Below are 20,634 nucleotides of genomic sequence, written 5' to 3'. Positions count from 1 at the left end.
CTGGTGCTGAAGTACTGCATGTGAAATAGTTTATTTGTGAGAGCTGTAAAGGAGGGTTCATTTTGGTTAGAAGTCGTTTGTTTTGGTGACATCAAGGCCAGAAATGATGCCGAACAAAGCACAAGTGGTGTGGTTGATTTGACTGACAGAAGGGGAGCTTTGCAGTTGTTGGCGAGGTGTCTCAGCTGTGGCCTCGACTCCCTCCCCAGCTCTTTGCCAGTTCCTGGATTAGCTGGAAGCTGGTTGGAGTCAACATTTCCAACTTGGCAACCATCATCTTTGGAGTTCTTAACGTCTCAGCAGAAACTGATGGGTATCGCCACTGAGACTACTGCCATGTTTTGTACAGTCCATGTTTGACACCTGGTTTACAGCCAAACTTCAGCCCAACCTGCAGATCTTCATTCAGATTGCTGGGCAAGACCTCAAAAACTCACTGGTTTGAGACATGGGTCTTCAATGTTTTTCGGACCAAAGACCCCCTTTCCTCTGCCATAGGAAGCTGGAAGTAAATGCTGGGTGAACCTGTGTGTTCTGACTGAATAATAACATTTTATGCCTCTGTTTATCCATTGATGTGTGTTCAAAGGCATTAACATGAGAAAAAAAGAAGAAAATATTTGGAAATTATAACTTGAAAGCCCTGGACTCCCTGTTAAACACGTCTGGATTGAGAGTTTTACCTTTCAGGAGATATTTTCAAGTGCATCTATTTCACATACCTTCCATCTAAAGATTGTCACTTGCACAAGTTGCAAATCTACTCGTGTGTGGGACAATGCTGCAGTGGTGTAGCACATGCAGGAGACAGTTTATATCACAATATCACCAATGAAAAAGCTGATATCACAATACCTATGAGGAAGCTAATAACACCATAACACCTATGAGTTAGTTAATATCACAATAAAATCAATAAGGAACGTGTGAGGTAGTCAAAGTCACCATAACACCAAAAAGGAAAATAATATCACTGTAACGCCAACAAGGGATCTGATAACACCATGAGAAAGCTAGTGATTCTTACATCATCAGAAGAGCAGCAAAGAAGTCAGTGTCACTATAAAAACATTGCGGAAGCTTATATCACAACAACTCCAGTGAGGAAGCTTATAATACCTTTACACCAATGGGGAAGCTTGTTCACCATAAATCAATGAGTAGCTTATATTACCATAACACCAGTGAGGAAGGTTGTATAACCTCAACACCAATTAGGAAGCTTATATCACCAGAACACCAATGAGGAGGCTCATATCACCACAGCACCAATGAGGAGGCTTATATCACCACAACACCAATGAGGAAGCTTCTATCACCACAACACCAATGAGGAGGCTTATGTCACCACAACACCAATGAGGAGGCTCATATCACCACAGCACCAATAAGGGGGCTTATATCACCACAACACCAATGAGGAAGCTTCTATCACCACAACACCAATGAGGAGGCTTATGTCACCACAACACCAATGAGGAAGCTTACATCACCCTAACATCACCGAGGCAGATTTTATCACCACAACATGGATCAGGAAGCGTACATCAACATAAAACCGGTGAGGAAGCCTATATCACAATAACACCAATGATAAAGCTAATATCACCACAACACCAGTGAGGGAGCTTATGTCACCAGAACAACAATGAGGAAGCTTATATCACCACAACGCCAGTGAGGAAGCCTAACACCAATGATGAAGCTTATATCACCACAACGCCAATAAGGACACTTATATCATAATGAAACCAGTGAGGAAGCTTATATCACCATAACATTGATGAGGAAGCTTATATTACCAGGACACTAATGAGGAAGCTCATATCATCATAAAACCAATGAGGAAGCTCATATCATTATAAAACCAATAAGGAAGCTTATATCATAATAATGCCAATGAGGAAGCTTATATTACCACAACACCCATGAGGAAGCTTGTATTACCATAATGCCAATGAAGAAGCTTATATCACTTTAAAACCAGCATGGAAGCTTATATCACAGAAAAGAACAATGAGGGAGTTATGTCACCAGAACACCAATGAAGAAGCTTTTATCATAATAAAACCAACGAGGTATCTTAAATCACTTCAAAACCAACGAGAAAGCTTATATCACCATTAAATTAATTTGGAAGCATATGTCACCATAAAACTAATGATGAATCTTATATTATCACAAGAGCAACAAGGAGGTCAATGTCACTATAATACCATTTAGAAAGCTAATGTCACCATTGAGGAAGCTAATATCACTTTAACACCTATAAGGAAATGTCTGCTGTTTAAAAGCAGCTTGACACCAACAGCCTCACCACCTGCTTACTCTCTTGTAATGATTGTTACCTGCTGCTCTCACACGTCGTCTTCCTCTGTCTACATGAGGACATCTTACTCTGAGGAGTGGCACAATCACCTAAGATAAAGATGGGCAAAAATGTTGCCCCAAGCGTTTATACTGGCAAGCTAACTGCACACTTGTGAAAAATTTTCAGAAATGTAATGCATGTGTAAAAGGGACCCATAAGCCAGACTACGCTTTAGACAGAAAAGTCTGATATAAGGATAAAATCATATGGATGTATTTCTGTTGGCTTGCATTGATATTCAGTGAGATGTTGGAACAAACTGAGCTGAGTTACACTGAACTTTAAAACCTCAGACAATGTGCAGTAAGCTATTTTCACGTTTTTTTTAACAAGCTGCTTTTTTAAGAGAGCCCACAGGATTTAATAGAGAATTTAAAGAAGTAATTTTCATGCCTTTCTTTTATAAACAGGGCTTGAACCAGCCGGGTTCATACTCAGACTTTAAATTCAGCTCTAAATCCCCAGACCAAACCCTACACATACCTGGCCCACGTCCCGTCTGTGTGTTTTTCACACTGAGCACTACATCACTGCAGCCGCCTTGTTTTTTTTTTCTCACTGCTTTCCTTCCCCAGATGGTGTGAAAGTCAAAAACGCAGTGCTTTTTCACAGCACCGCGCGCTCATAAACAGCCAGTTTACAACTGTTTGGGGCAGTCGCTGACATGAGTATGCACATGTCATACAGCACCATTAAAAACCCAGACCAGACCTACCACACACTTGGTAGCGGGCAGGCAGCGGTGAAACGTCTGCCAAACCTGGATTCAGGCCCAGGGTTATATTTGAATGACACCTTTATACTACAGCTTTTCTGCAAAATGTGTTCAGGTTGTGAGAAATATCCTGTAGGATTCATTTCTGCCGTAATAAAGAACGGTTTTCTTTATACAGCCACCAGGCCTTCACCACAATCCGAGGTTAAATTGCTTCTTAAGTTTTTTATAAGTCATTCAATACAGAAAACAAATTCATTAGGCTTTAATGTGTTTCAAAGACATTGCTCTTGCTCTCCGGATTCCACCGTATGACATTTATTTGAATACCTTTCATACAAACCTAAGCTCCATTCATGAGTCTATTCTGAGGCTGCTATGAGCAAAGGAGAGACGTTATGAGCAATCGTTCTCTATAGACAAAGAGTTCAGAGAGTCGAGAGAGATTTCGTTCTGGTAAAAGAAACCAAACAACAGAAAAGATGAAGTTGGTTTTTGATCGTTTCTCAGCAGCTCTGTCCATACAAGCAGGTGTTCATGTTGTTGATGAAGAATATGACAAAAAATATTTGTCAACAAACCTTTTTTCACAGACTCAAAATAAATGAAAACTTAATAAGCAGTCAGACATGATGACAAAGATTGTGACGAAATGTAACTGACACTTCCGTCAAAAAAAGATCAAAGGGAAATGTTAGGGAGGGATGCAGGCCCAGACTGGCACTGGTTCCCAATTATTTTTGGGGGGGGACAGACAGTGGATAGGGCAGGAAACAGGGTCAAAGTTGGGAGTGATATGGACAAAACAGGCCACAGGGTGGATTCAAACCCGGATCATCCGTGCAAGGGAGAACCTCATGGAGCGCAACCTAAACCACTCGTCCACCTGTGCTCTGCCCCCTGTTACCTTGACGACACATTGGTGCATGCGCACATGCAACAGTTCTTGTCAGAGGATCATGAGAAGTTGTACAAAACTTTATTGTTACACAGTCTATGGTACAAACACAAGAATATAGACAGTAAGAGTAAGTGACACTGGAAAAGGTGGGATATAAAGAAAAGCATTTCAGCTCGATGTGACCTCAAGAGTCAAACTTAAAAAACTTTTTATTTTTTTTTTTTATCAAAATGAGCTTCGGAATGGAAAAGAAACTTCAGATGGAGAGGATGGAACAGGTAAAGCAAGGTGTAAAAGAAAATACGCTTCTCGCAAACCACCGTCCAAGGTTATAACTGTTATAACAGTACACTGTTATAACAGTACACTGTTACAACAGTACACTGTTATAACACTGTTATAACACTGTTATAACAGTGTTATAACAGTGACAGAACACTATTTTAGTAGTATTATAACATTGTAACATCGCTATAAGTGCATAAGCATTTAATAATAGTTTAATACAATGCCACATAACTTTAGAGTCGAACGTCTTTATCTAAAGCCCCGCAGCAGCAGCAGAAGGAGGACGAATATACGTTTACAGAACTTTAACCAGTTTGCAGGACATTTTCACAAAAGTTTGGTTGTTTACATCGTAGTAAACTGTTATTAATTATATTGTATTGGACTAAAATCTGCTAATAGTTCATCTGCTAAAACTAGACTAAGACTAAAAAACTTGAGACAAGATCAGGGTAGGCAACCTTTTCCATGGGTCTGGCCACTTGAAAATGCACTCGTGCCCAAAGTGTCAATACAATACAATCCATAGGAAAGCATCCTTAATATCCCACTAGAAAATGTTTGTCCATTATTCACTTTGCTGTTAGAAAAGGTATAACCTCCTCCCGTTGTCTAGTTTTCAACTGTACAGAAAATTTTAATGTGTTACTCTGTTGAGCAGCCTTTTGCTAACACTATTTTTACTAACTCCAAATTTACCTGTCATGTATCTGAAGTTTTTTTTGTTTGGTTTTAAAAAGACACTGCACACTTGTGGCTTACATACCACACTTTCACAGCAAAGGGTACGTAAGGCTGTCTCCAGCATCTGCGGCAGTAAACCCATACTTCCATGTCCGACTATGTTGGAAAGAGCGACTGGAACTTGGTTGGTTTGCCATAACACAGCTAAATGATTGGAACTGTGAGCTAGCAGACTGAACTCCCAAAAGAGTTGTGTTGAGGCACTTGCAAGTAGTGCTGCACGATTTGGGGAAAAGGTGCGATTTGCGATTAGGTGGACAATATTGCGATTGCGATTGTGCTTGCGATTTAATAAAAAAAGTTGTGTCATGATGAGTCTACTGACTTGCTTGGTTATCATGGAGAAAAATCTGAATTGCATGTGCTGACATTGCGATTGCGTTATCCTCTTTTGCGATTACGTAATTGCATGTGCTGACATTGCGATTGCGATTGAGATTGCGATAATCGTACAGCCCTACTTGCAAGTCACATTTGCACACTTGTAACATCATTATATAAGTTTATTATTTAATGTTTATGATTACATTTTTACATAGGAGCATTTATAGTGTGCTTAACACACTGAGTATTAACAGCTTTGGTTGGGGGCTTACTGAAGTGTTATAAAGTAGAATACAATAGTTTTGTTGTTATTTATTCATTCCTTGTAATTATTCTCTGCATGCCGACATATAAAGCTTCACGTGCCACATATGGCACCTGTGCCCTAGGTTGCCTACTCCTGACCTAGACTTAGACTGAAACTCTTATGGTATTTGGTGGACTACTACTGGACTGAGACTGAAAGGTGTCACATGAGTAAAATATGACTAAAACTTAATGTGTTATTCAGAAGACTGAGACTAAATCAGAATTTGCTTTCAAAATTAAAATTGATACGCACTTACAAACAAGTCCATTCCTCCGCTTTAACCTGCTGAAGTCAAACCCTATCCTGCTCACACTGTCTTTCTGCTTTGCCCCCCCTCACAGTCCCTACCATCGTATATTATCGTACCGTAACCTATCCTCTCCTATCCCACCCTGTCTTATCTCAAGCTAACACATTTACAACCCTTAATACAACCCAGATTAGCATGAGGAACATTTCAGCAGAGGGATGTTGACATGTCAGCAGCGCCTGTGATGCATCATCTGCTGCGTCTCTGTCTCTTCTTAAATGGGAGGATAAATCTGTCAGCCCCTCTGAATAACTAACTGTCCTCTGCTCTGCTGAGTGAAAAGCACCTTAACGTATACATTTTGTAGCACTCATCGGGTCAAAGGCCTCGTCTGTGCACTTGAAAGACATATTTCATACGGCCCACACTTCTCTCCCATAGCAGTGCACGCCTGTCACAACAGCTTGTTGTGATTTATTGAAAGAGTTGAACTCCTCACCCCTGACCCTATTCAAACCCAGCAGTATTTCCTTCTGCACCTGGAATTGGCTTTTAACATGCCTGCCCAGAGGCCAAACTTTCATTTGCAGCAGAAATACCTCACTGCTGTATGAAAGGGAAAGGGAGAGGAAAATTATAGATGTAGTTGGTGAACAGCAGTGCAGCTATTGATGACTGCGAGGGGGAAATGTTATGAAGAAGCTGTCCCCTTTCATTTCGAGGGGAAAGAAACATAAAGGAGAGAAAGACGCTGCCCAGAGGGGACGAAGATATGAAGAGACAGAGGGAAAACAAAACTTCTGTGATTTGTGGCTTCCACTCTTTCTTGCTCTTTCTTTCTCCATGTGGAGGCGATGAACACTCTTTGATTGACTGGAACGAGGCCTTTGAGCCCGGGCAAACCAGGATAGAAGTTACACAAGTTCAAGGAGAACATGCTTGAACTTTTACACTTAGATGTACTGGATGATATCTATCTGCAGTTTCAGGCTTACATTTCAGTTAACTTGCAAATGCATCCTGAGTTATCTCTGAAAATAGATGTTTCTTTTCGAGGTTGTGTCATTCAGAACCGAAGTTTGTCAAACAAGCTGGACAAACTTTTGTGGTTTTATTTTTCTTTTATGAACCAGTTTTTCCCCACCAGCAACAACTGTAGCCGAAGTGTATCACTGGCATTTTCTACTGACAATAAAAAATCTCAACGTTATTAATTAGGGCTAAAGGATTTTAGAAAATAATGGAATTGTGATTTTTTTGGAACCAATATCGCGATTACAACTTTGCATTTGATTTTTTGGGGGGACATTTATCTCACACAATATTCACTAAACAAAAGCAATAAATTATTTTAAAGTATGACCAACACAACAAAGGATACTGTCAACATATAAACAAGTCTTTCCTGTAGGCCAGGCCTACATGTTATGATGAAATAAGATGAATTGATGCATGAACTGATATGAATAACATTTATCTATTTAACTATTACAATCACAGTAGAATATTGACTGACTGATTTAAGTTCAGGCCTTGCAGATGTGAAATATAATCATCATTAATCTCCTTAAATACAGTCAAAGAAACAAAGCACTGCAGAACAGGCCCGGTCCTGTCTTCTATGGATCTCACACTAAATAAAGTGCAGAGATGTGAATAAGACCATATCTCTGGCTAAACCACTGACATATGTCAACATGTGAAGTGCACTTTTTTAGATAATGAAAAAGAAACACTGAGTGAACCTAAATTCTAAATTTATAAAACTATCAAATTCAATTAAATGTTCAGCCCTATTACTAATACAACATTTTCCACTTATATGCTACAGTGGTAGACAACTTAGACAAAGATTTTGGTTTATTAAAAATATTTTCCCGAGTAGTTCCTGTCACATGACATCATCTGTTTTCTGCTCCTTCCAGTGGAAGACATGGTGGAAGCAAATCCTCCTGGAAAGAGCCAATTTTCATACATTTCTTATGATTTCCCCCCAAACTAATTAATAATTATTTAATCATTCAAGTCTCTAGACACCCCCCCCCCCCAAAAAAATAAATAATAAATAAATAATAAAAAAATAATAATAATAAAAAATAATAATAATAATAATAATAATAATAATAATAATAATAATAATTAATTAATTAATTAAAATAATAATAATAATAATAATAATAATAATAATAATAATAAAAGTAAAAAAAATTACCTGGGATTAATATTGTTTTTTATTCATTGGCTTATTTCTGTGGCCGATGTGCACATAGCTAGTCGCTAACTCGAGAAAAACACTGCCAGCAGGATTGCTCATAATTTACTTTTTTCAAATTGAAGAATGAGGTACAGTGGCTCATTTAAGCCCTCTCAGAATACTCTTCCTGGCTTCATTAATTCGCTGGTGTTCAAGGCCTGTGTCTAAAGGATTTTGACATGTTACCAACAGGGACTGGCGAGTACTGGTACCTGTATCAGATATTGGGCATTCTAAAAGTAATCATTTAGGTTCATTTAGGCCCCAACAATATAAAATGTATTTTGTGTCATAAATTCAAAATGTTACATACAATAAGCGAGTTCAATAATAGTCTTAAAGCATAATTGTAGATTATTTTTTTTTTATCAGTACAGTAAACATAAAACAACCTTTCTTTGATAAACTTTGAATGTGGGGGAAAAATTTATAAAATGTCCAATATCATCACAAAGAGGCTGTTTCAGGTGCCATATGGAGGTAATTGATAAAGAGAAACAAACGTAAAACAAAACCCATCAGAGGAAAAAGGAGCTGACAGAAATACCTGTGGTGAGACGAGAGATGAAGTGACACAGACTGAAAAACAGGCCGTGTGTGAACGTACAGGCCTCCATCCTGTGGATCTGCTCTTAGTTATAACTCAGCCCTAAATCACAGATGATACACAGGCCTCATTTGACAACTACAAAATCTCCTGCAGATTACTCGAGTTAAATAGGCCCGAAATTGCTCTCTCAGCCACATGTTTCGAATCGGAGCTCAGTGAGAAAAACATCTGAGAGAAACTACAAAGCAGAAATTCAAAAATGTGTGCGGGCATCTGACTCCCCTCGGTGTCCTTTTCTGTACGGAGCAGAGCGGAGCAGAGGAGTCACAGCAGGGTGGAAGGAGGGGTGTGTTTTTAGAGGAAGCAGTTTTTAGGCGCAGTGTGCAAACTGCAGGAATATATTTGGCAGGTTCGGACCAGAGAAATCACATTTGTGAGGAATGATACCGTGTGTGCACGACGAATGAACCAAAAGATTGTGATCAAACCATCGGTTCACGAGAATCTGGAATAAATAAAGAGTTCAACTTTTCTGCTTTAGTGTTTTTGTAGAAACTGATCTGACATCTTTACACTGGTTTACTTTGGATGCCTTTCTCTGTGAATGATGTTTGATGTTATATTAGTTCAGTATTAGTGGTTGAACTATTACTGTTGTGAGACGGATCAAGATTACTGGTGATAAAGTTAACTTAAACTAAACAGGATGAAGATGTGTCTTTGCCTCAGGTGGAGAATTTTAAAAATCTCATGGTTTTGTTCATGAATTAAAGGGAAAAGGAGCAAGAGATTAACAGAATGATTGGGGCGGTGTCAGCAATGATGTCGACACCTTACTAGTCTGTTGTGGTGAAGAGGGAGCCAAGCCAGAAAGCAAAGCTCTCATTTTACCAAGTCCTTCCAGCCCTCACCTTTGGTCATGAGCTGTGAGTTATGACCAAAAGAACAAGATCATGAATACCAACAGCTGAAATGAGCTCTCTTTCTTCTTTCTTTCAGCCTTAGAGATAGGGTTCAGAGCGGTTGCACCACCGTATTAAAAGCAGCCAGATGAGGTGGTTTGGCATCTTTTGGGGAAGTGTTCCAAGCATGCCCATTTGGGAGGAGACCCCAGGGTAGACCCAGGACACGATGGGGAGATTATATCTCTTGGCTGACACTTTGGTATTCCCCCCAGAGAAGCTGGTGGAAGTGGCCGGGGACAGAGGCCATTGGTCTTCACTACTAGCATTGCTGCCCCTGTGACCCGGATAAGTGGTGACAGATAGATGAATGTGTGGAAAGTAGACCAACTTGTAGCTGCTTTTCTTAGGGATGGATAACGGAAACCACTTCCTGTTGAGAATCAATAAAAAATGTTTAAATACATCAACATCATTAGCCTTTACGTTTGATAATAAATTCTTTACCTTACGCTGGAGCTGCCGGACCTTACGTCCACTAGTCTGCTGCTAGCTTAGCTTAGCAGTTAGATAACTCTGATTTCAGATTTTCAGCTTGAAGTTTTACTAAAGAGCTAAACACACACAAAAATAGCACTAGCCTGATACTAATGTATATGGAAATTGCACTAATATGCTTGCAGTATTACTTCGACTTCAGAATAGAAATTTAACTTTCGTCGCAGAAACACATCACAGTTACTCAATGTAAACACTACAGAGAAATCCAAATGTCCAAATATCTGCAGGCAAATAAAAGGAAAAAAAAAAGCACAGGCTCATGGCTGACTTTATGACTACGGCAAGGTTCACACAACTTAAGAGTAAAGCTATAACCACTTTGAGACACCTGACGGCCTGCTTGAGTCATTAACGTCACATAATGTGTGATTTTCACTTATTTCTATACATTTATGTCCAGAGCTATTCAGATCCAGTAGCCAATTTTGTATATATTACTTATTGAAATATAATAATTTTCCCCCTGGGGATAAATAAAGTTTTATCTTATCTCATCTTATCTTAAACTCAATCAAATGTTGACACTGAAAACCTGTGATGCTACTTTTAGTACAGAGAAAGGTCTCTATAGAATACACACGTCGTATCATATAACTCTGGATAATGACACACACCGCACAGATTATTTTCTCCCCCATCTCCCGGCGGGGTTGGAGTCAGAGCAGGTGGCAGTTCCCCCCCAACGTCATCAAATAAATGACATTGTAGGGGAATGTCATCGCTGATTAGCTGCAACGGCACAGCCTTCACGCGAATTTGCGTCGAAGTTCAATACTTTCAACTCAAGCAAATTGGGTCTGCCGCGCAAACGCGCAAACGCCCCAAACGTGCCGTGCCAAATGCGCCGTCCGGGGCGAATCGGCGTCTAAATGTGTCTTTGCATTGACTTTGTATGTAATCTCGCCACAAATTTGCGTTTGGTGTGGCCGTACCATAAGAGTGAGGAGTGACATGCTGGAAAGAGTCTGTCTGTTGGATTCAAACCCAGGCTGCCCACTGAAGGGCTTTCCTCAGAGTTTGTGAGAAGAATGAGAGCAAAGCATGTGTGAGAGAATAGTTGGGAGAAGAACAGTCATTAATAAAAAAGTAAAAATAGATTAAACAGTGAGTAATACAGAGAAAACAGAAGCAGATGGATTATCAGTTGTTATCGAAACTCCTGCTGCGTTGATTTTGACTCCCCTGAACAAAGCTCCACCATGTTTAGGGCTCATTGGTACAATGCAGTTGTGATATTTTAATATGAAACTTTTTGGGTCATCAGAAATGTTTTCTGCCAGCCTGAGCTCAGGTGAGCAGGTTCATGGGGTATGAAACCTTTTCATCATGCTGGCATGGAGGAATATTCAGCAGCATGGACATCATCCAGCCACGCTCCAGTCCTCTTTTTCCAAGCAGCGCACTGTGACAGGATTTTCTGACTTTGATCACTCTTTCATACCACCACAGTGTTCAAGCTGCTGTGTGTGAGTGTGTGTGAGAGTGAGTGTGTGTTTAAGTGCCATCATTCCTTGGCAGAACTCAGAAAACTAAGCAGCGCTCTGAGAGGGCGTGTAGAGACTGTTGCAGCCTGACAGATGTAATCCCAAACTTCTTCTCCAAAGCGCCGCGTGCCACCACAAAGTTTGAGTGAGGGTTTATTTAAAAAACAAGCTCACACCACAGGCCTCCTGTGTGCTCTGTTTCTCATTTATTCTCAGCGTCGATTCAAACACGCTCAGCATGATCTCAAGAAAACTGGTGCACGTAGTTTAGCTGTTCAAGCCTCGGATGATAAACATGACACATCAAAATTTATACACAGGACAAGAAGCAGAGAAAGTACTTGAAACGAGTGCACGCTCTCCAATGCATCTTTTTAATTATCCCAAATGCTTTCTTTGTAAGCTAAACAAACCTCCTTTTCCATCATTCCTGTCACATTCCCATAAATACAGCTCGAGTAAGACATTGCTGAGCTGCTCTTTAACAGACCATAGGTTTTTAATGTTTGTCAGAGGCAGTTTCAAGATTTGATGTGTCCTCCTAGAGATACAAATGGTAATCTAATTGTTTCTCTTGCACAGTAAGAACTACTGCGTGTTTACATTTTTGGATACTGATATCACACGTAATTAGGGATAGATCAATCATCTGGTGGGCTGCCGGTAATTGACATTTTGAGGCATATCAGCATCTTTCTTCCTTTTTTTTTAAACGACGGCTTTTAAGAAAAAAATTAAAGCAGTGTTATACTGGCTCTGATGCAGCCGCTACCGTCACTACTCTGGCTCCAGTGTTTTCCCGCCCACAGCACCATCTGATTGGTTACACATAGAGCCATGGCGTTGGCAACAGCCAATCAGCAGTGAAAGCTGTGCATGCACAGCAGGGGTGGCATTATGGGTGGGCCCAAAGGTCCTAGGCCCACCCTAAACTTTTCTTTTAATTTTTGTGTTTTTAAAACTGTTTAAAAAAAAAAAAAAAAAAAAAACCTTGGTGAAATTTTGTCACTTCATGTTTGTTTTGTTAGCATTCATCTTCATGTGGGCGAAATTAGAACATTATTTTGGGAAAGACTAGATTTTTATTAATTTTATTTAACCATGGTTAATTTCTATGCTCATACAGCTTATAATGCAAAAAAGCAAATTAAAGCTGAAACAGAAAAAAAATCTTATTTGGTATGTTGTCAGTCATTTTTATTAATTAAACTAATGATCTACAAACTTTTGTAACTTAAGGCCAAGCTAAAATTTGTCTGGCCCACCCAGAACTGAAATCCTTGTCCCATCACTGATGCACAGGGCTCACACACTGTGGAGAGGAGAGAAGTTTTCGCCCAGGGGAGAAGCTCTGGAGAGCAGATAAATGTTTGAAAGACAAGTTTTGGCAGCAGACTCTTCTAAAATTTAAATAAACATCCCAGTCCATTTTTTAAGATTTCATTTAACTTTATTAGACATGCTTTGGAGCTTTTTGATGAACATTGCTTAACAGCATTTAAACAAAGTTAAATGTTGGAGTTTGTATTAATCGAGATATCCAACTATCAGTACTGGCCCTGAAAAAAACATATCGGTCTATCCCTGAGTTAAATGTCTGATTTGTGGGTTCTGAGTTAAAAATAATGTTGGAAACCTGTAGGTTAAAGAGTGATAAAGCTCCAGCCTCAGTTCTGCTCCTTGTTTCGTGCAGTAGACTTTACATGGGCACAACGTCAACATCCAGTCTACGTGGTCTCATCGGAGACGTGTATTACTGCTTGTCTGAGGGCCTCACAGGATGCTCTTATCCTCAGCTATCACAGTCTGCCATCTGATGACTGAACATTCCTGTGTTGTTCTGCGTGCCTTTTCCCTTTTGTCTCCATTACCGTTTTCCTGTCTGTGTTAAACTCAGCAGAAGACATCACCTTTTTCCTGCACCTCTGCTTCTCTTATCTCCTTTCCTCCCTGTTTGTCCTTTTTCATCCCTGTGTCTATCGTTCTCCTTCACCTCTCCCTCAGCGTCCTGAGTCTGTTTGTGAAACCCTGACTGGTATCTATCCTACGATCAAGGAGTGACCTTTTGTGTTCGGCCTGTTTCTGAACCGTGCGTCTCTCCGTGGCTTGGACAAAGAAAAAGAGAAATATCTGGGTGGTTGTGATGTTTGCATTCTTTGGCTTGACTTAAGAGAGGCTTGTTTCATAAACCAGAGTCCTGTTTGCGCCTTCGGGTGCCGTTTTCTGTCTTTCAGATTCACACAGCCATATCACAGCTGTCTTTTATCGCTGTTTCCTCACATCACTGGTATTCTTCATTAAAAAAAATCACATAGAAAGAATGCAGATAGAAAAGCTTTCTAATTCTTTAGATAAGTCAACAGGACTGTCTTAGCTCTGCAGAGTGCAGGAGGTGCCAATAGCAGCTTTTCTTCGTGAGTTCTGAAAATTTCCTAGAAGTTGCTGAAAAGTTTTTTTAATAAATAAAATCAAATCCCAACATTTTTTCTCACAAATCAGAGAGTCTGAGAGTCTCACATCTCAGAGGCAAGATAAGAACACTTAACACTAACTTTAAATGTCATGTTTCAGTGCATTCAAGTCTGAGTATCTTCAAAACAAGTCTATATAAATATTTTTAAGTTTTAAAATTTGGTCTGCTTGAATTCAGTTGTAATTTTAGCTTCAAGTGAAAACATGTTTGAGGTAAAAGAGCAGAAACCTTGTGCTGATATGGGTTTTTCAACAATTTGTATTAAAGTTTTTAACTAAGAAATATCATTTTACAGCAGTATATCTTAAAACTGTTTTAAATTGAAAATGACCCCCCCCCCCCCCCCCCCCCCAAAAAAAAAAAAAGTAAATAAATGATATATAACAAAACTTAACTTAATAAAAAAAAAAAAAAAAAAAAAAAAACCTAAATAAATAAATAAAATAAAAGTCAATAAATAAAATGGAAAATACAACAACTACTTAAAAATAAAAAGTCAAAAGCACAAATTAACTGGAACCACTGTTCAGCTGTAACCATATGGTTTTTCGATCTCTGTATGTTTGGGTCATTGGATTTTCTGTTCAGAGAAAGATGTTAAAAAAAACAATAATAAAATAATCTGTGAATATTTAATTTTCATATTAAAATTCAGAAATTAAACTTGAAATTCAAGGCATTTTTTTCTTTGTCAGAGTCAAGAAGGGAGAAGCAAAACTTTAAAAAATGAAAACTGAAAAAATGCTTTACATTTCCTATTTCTAAAAACAAAATGCATATCACAGCAGAGTGAGGGTGAAGAAGGTTTTTCTTCTGGTAATGTGAGGATTTCTCTTGTTCTTATTTTAATTTCACATGATCATTTTTTTTAATATAACACTAAATGATAATTGAACCTTTTTAATGTTTCCTTATTTTTTTGGTTAATGGCACTTTAGAACTTTGAATTGGACATGCTAAAGATAATTTAAAGATAATTGTTCTAACAAAATCAACAAATAAATAATGCAGGTTTAAAAAAAAAAAACACAAAGGCAAAATGAAAATCTTAAATTATCCCAACTCTTTAACATTACTGGTGAACAGTAAGGAACTGTGCTGGCAGTGCTTATTTTTAGTTCAAAGTAAATATAGTTCAGAGCTTTCAGCGCTCAGCATCCTTAGATAAAATATAAAATTAAATTAAATTATAAAATTCAATTAAATTAAATTAAATGAATAATTTAAAAACACATTAACAGTGTAAGTTGAGAAAAAGGAAAAAACAAAATCATATATATATATATATATATATATATATATATATATATATATATATATATATACGTATTAAAAAAAAGGTTAAACAAATAAAAATAAAAACCACAATACAACTTGCGCCTTAATCAAAAATGGTCTCACCACCACCTTTGTTTTTGAGGTACATTTTTCAGGTCTACATATGTTATTAAGGCTACTTTTAGGGAAATGGGTGCAGTGCATTCTCGGTTCCCAGATGGTGCATCCTGTTTGTAACCTTTGAGTCTAGTAGATACTGTAAATGCTGTTTATCAAACTCTAGTTTTACTGTATGGTGGTGCTCTGTTATTAAACAGCTCCAATTTTCCATGAACTCTGACGTGGTTTTGAATAAAAGGAGGTCCTCATATTCAGAAAGAAGGTCCATACAGCAGGCCATTAATGAGTGAGCAGCAGAAGCACTAAAACAACATGTGGAGGTTTAGTTTGGCTCAGTCTCAGTTTCACCCTTATAATGGATTTCTCTGCTTCTAAATCAAAGGTTTTTTTCTCTCCTGCCCTTCTAAGTGTATGGAGTAAATTCTATGTATTTTTGTACATAGAGGTACGATCGTATATTAGTTATTAAGGATTTAGGCTTCAGACTGGTTTCACCAAATGACAATGAAATATATAGCATTTCCCCTGTAGAGTAGTTTGTAAACATTCTTCACATTCTGGTTAGGAGACAATGGAATTTGTGTCTAATGTGCTGTTTTGTAGAGAGCGGCCATGTCCTGCAGGGAGTTTGGATCAGAATGATAATATATTGCTTGATGTAACGTTGTATATAATTGAATCCAGGCTGAAATGCTCACATTCAAAGCTTGTCCATGTCTTATCCAGTGGTGAAGAAGCCTGGTCCTGCTTTAAAGAATGTTTTATCAACATTTTAAGACTCTTAGGTTCCAATGCTACAGGCTGGCTGTGTTACATAAACGACAGAAGTCTCCCTTAAACAAACACAATAACTGCTTTCTAGTAATTGAATTGTGGTTGGGATTTGTTCCCATAAAAGTACAGACAATGTGGTTCAAAGATGCTGTTGTTGGTTTGTTTTGCTTGGTTTACCACATTCTGATATACTGCCGTGGATTTCTGTGAAAGAAGTTCATGATCTGAGAGGAAGTCCTCAGAGGGACGCTGCAGAGTTCTTGACTTCTCCTGAAGTGACACCGTGAGGTTGACTTTTTCTGCTCATAAAAGCAAAACACAATTATTCAAGAGTGCAGAACATTTCTGGGATGAGATGCTCAGAGAGACACAACCTTTCTGGACTTTGTGACCCATTAAACTTTTGATGTTGTGTCATTGTTTGGTCAAAAAACAGACTACACTACATCCAGTGATTTCAAATAACAGAGACATTTTTCAATGATTTAATTTTCCATGTTTTTGGTTTAGTGTTCTGAAGAAGTGTGTGAAAATGTTGATGCTAGCTAACTTTTAGCTGACCAATACACAGCCAAAGGGATGGAGTTAAGGCCTTATCTTAGCCGCCTTGCAGAAAGCTACAATTCCCCCTCCTCTCTGTTAAAACAGCTGGGCCCATTACTGCTGCTTACTTATGTAAAACTCTTAACAACCACACTCTGGTGAACAATCTAGAAAACTGGATTATTTTTCTTTCTTTTTAAAAAATTTTTAGCTTTGGCTTCAATTTTCAATATTTAAGATTGTTGCTTAATTTTGTTGCTTTACTGTAAGTTAGCATGCTATTAGTTGAAAGTCTGTGTTCATACATATGGGGATCAGCTATTGTGTTGCGTATCACTACTACACCTCGCTGGTTGCAGCAGTATAAAGTTGTTGAAAAAAAAAGAGTTTTCTTTGACTTTATAGCTTAAAAAATATAACTGCATTATAATTAAAAAGTGACACATAGTCTAAGGTTGGAAGTAAAATGATGCTAAAAAATGGTTCCAGTGTTAAAGAGAGAGCATTAAACTGCCACATGTTGTCAGAATCTCACAATCTGTCTGTTAACTGCTTAAAATGCCCTGTTTTAAAAATGGCACCAGGTCTTCATGAGCCAGTGACAAGGTCATTGCATAAGGATCTCCTAACTGGAAACGTTGGAGGGATGGGCCTTAAATTCTTGCTCTGCCCTGACAGGCCTCCAGAAGGCTGGCCAATGAGAGAGAAGGGGGTTTGTAGGGCAGAGAGCCTTAAAGAGACAGTACTTAAAACAAAGTAACTCAGACAGAAGCTGAAATAAAGGCTTTCAATTAACAGGAGTACTGAGTATTAGCTTTAGGGATGGGTACCAAGTTAAGTACTTTTATAGGTACCTACCAAATTCTGCCTGTAGTATTGATTCACAAAAATTTAAACGGTACCATGCTTCGACTAAACGGATCCTTGTGAGGTAGTTGAAGATTAGATGATTTTCCATGCTGGACATGAGCACAGCATTGCAAGTTTATATATTAAGAAACAACTATGTTAAATTGAAAAATTGATGTCTATTTTTAAACAAATTTTTATGCATTTCTACATGAACACACACAAAAGTACCAAAAATTGGTACCATTGAGTACCAATACCAATTGCCAGGTACCATGTATCATACTGTAGCATTTCAAATGTGAAAGGTACCCATCCCTGAGTAGCCTCACAAGATTTACAGCTTTTTCTAACGTAGGAGGGACAGGAAAACCCTGGTAAAAACAAGAAGTCCTTTTTAAAGTTCTTGATTGGAGTTTTTGAATTTTACAAGGCTGCCTATCTATGGTAAACCAAGAAAGACAACTTTCACGTTGTAATGTCTGTAACTGTCTGGAGGAGGTTGAGGTCAGACAAAATGATTTAGAGCGTAAAAAAAGGAAGAAATGTAAATTTTTCTCTTTTTCCACTGAATATCCACAGGAAGTGATAAACCTGACTGGTGAAATAAAGAGATTTCTTTATCAGAAAACACAACTTACAAATGCACAAGACAAGATCCCTAATCCCTATCCCTTTCCCTAACTCTCACTTTGCACATAAACAGCAACATAGAAGTCTTAAAAAACAGTCTGATAGAATAGTTTTTGATCCTTCCACTAATAACAAAGAAGGGATGAAACAGATATTAACAGACTTTGTTAGAAAGCTACCACACTAAACCATTCCCAGATATCTTGATGTTGTAGTCATATTTTAGCTCTTGAAAGAACACGCCAACATGTCCCGTTCTCGTCAAACATATTGTGTATGACTCGTAATAGATGAGATTTTAATTCACTTTCAGAGGGAGGAATGCGCTGTTCATGAAAAACAGGACGGTTTAACCAGACAGAATAAGAAGAAGTGCTATGTTAGCAGAGCCTCTGTTTCCAGACACTTGATATGTGCATTAATAAAGAGCTGGCTTTGTTGGGAAACAGCAGACTGACTTTGATGTCTCTGCCAGTGGATAACCAATAATTTTCCTGTTATTTCTTTTGACGTGACTGTCACTTTTATTGATGGCTGCTTTTCCTTGACTTGAGGTTTTCTTGTCTGTTAGCAGCTCTTTGAGTTTCCAGTAAAATCTGGCTGGTTAGTACTTCCGCTGGCCTAGAAATGTCAAACCCTAAAAATCAGTCTATTATTTAGTTTTGACATCAATCTGAAGGGCTTTACTTTCTCTTTTTCTCCCTTTCCCTTTCAATTCATAAGGATTGATGTCTGTAAATCCACAGTAATATCGGATATCCACACCAGAATAAAGAGCCTTAAAATGTGGAGTTTTGAAGTATAGTCACAGAAAGTATAGCGCTTTACGTTATTAGGAATAAACATTTTTTTCAGGAGTTAAAGATTTTCAACACTTTGTATTGCAGACTGTTAAAAGCTGCAGACACCTCATTGTCATCCTCTTAAACACAAGGCTTCATTCAGTCTTTAGCAGCAGTGATTATGTGCTGCAGGCTTCAGCTGACTCATGTAGACATAAACAGCTAGCTAAAAGGCTATATGGGGCAGAATGGGCTCAGCGCTGCCTGCAGCGTTTGTTTATCCAACGTGCTGTAATGTTATGAGAACTGCAGCTCAGCCCCTGCTTACAGGTTGTAATGTAAATATTAACGTGCATGCTAAAGGAAAGCTATTTAAGGCTTACCATATGTTGTATTAATCTGAGCCACTGATTGTGGAGACTGGCTGTCTTTTTAAGGATGGATACCCTCATGGTTCTCATGTGATGTTTGACTGCCAACAGGTAGACTGAAGGTTTCAGTCAAATTTGTTTTTAGAATAAGTGATCCTTTTTTTCTCCTTACAAATTACTCTCATTGGTCCTTCATGTCAGGTTTGTCACGTACATTTTACCTTAAAGGTCCCATATTATGCAAAAATCACTTTATTAAGTCTTTTAGTGAAATTTGTAGGTCTTTGTCTTTCCTCCCAGCCCACAAAATGTGATATTTAATGACAAACCCTGTACTTAGGAGTGCTGTGAATGTAAAATCCTGACCTAAAATGAGCTGTTTGGATTTTGGGGGTTGCCGACGTCAGCGATTCAATTTTTTGACCAATCAGGAGCAAGGCTGACCTGATTGGTCCACCGGTGCAGGTACCAGAATGCTGTGTGCTGTGGAGCAGGTGCAAGAGCTTTTCCTCAGTGTTCCCCCCTGTCTCTGTGTTAGCTTCAGGATGCTAACTTTAGCTGCGGTTAGCATATTGTTTTAGCCTGTAATGTAACAGTAAACGAGCTTTGCTGTTTTCTAAACATTGTGCACTCGGAGCTCGTGGTGCCGCTCTCAGTGACGTGGAAGAGCGGGGCGGTATAAGCGGTGGCTCATTTACATATGAAGGTCACGCCCACTAAATCCGAGCGTTCTGAACAGAGGGGCTATGAGAGCCTGGAAACAATGCTGCTGTGCTTGATTTATTGGCTTTTTGGACCAAAACATGTTACTACCATTTCATGAAGACATCAATGATCCATATTAAACTGCAGAAAAGGAGCAGAATATGGGACCTTTAAGAGCAGGTACAGGGTGTTTATCTTTGTTCAAGTGTTTTCAGAGACCCAAGAATTCTTGCTGTGAGCAGAAAGACATTAGCATTGACATCAGAGTCAGCACAATGAGACAAAGAGACCAAAAGGACTCAAAATCAGTCAAACTTAACATCAGTCTAAAAGTCTCTAAAGTTGTAGCATTGCTCTCTGTGTCTCATTGTGATGACTGATGAGATCGCGCTTCTTGTAAACAGATGCTGCATGATGATGTAGGGGAGCCATGTGTGCCTAAAGTCTGGTTC

General features: G+C 38.6%; 1 protein-coding gene across 1 annotated transcript in view; it reads left to right on the top strand.

Annotated features, from left to right (window-relative positions):
- The window catches only part of trabd2a (TraB domain containing 2A), a 91,803-nt gene that overhangs the window by 53,742 nt on the left and 17,427 nt on the right, over nt 1-20,634 (top strand). The window lies entirely within an intron of this gene.

This window comes from Halichoeres trimaculatus, unplaced genomic scaffold (genome assembly GCF_033239565.1).
Source record: "Halichoeres trimaculatus isolate MK-OKI-2021-1 unplaced genomic scaffold, fHalTri1.1 fHalTri1_scaffold_16, whole genome shotgun sequence".
Lineage (NCBI taxonomy): Eukaryota > Metazoa > Chordata > Actinopteri > Labriformes > Labridae > Halichoeres > Halichoeres trimaculatus.
The sequence above is the reverse complement of the archived record's forward strand: the minus strand, read 5'-3'. Positions and strand labels throughout refer to the sequence as shown.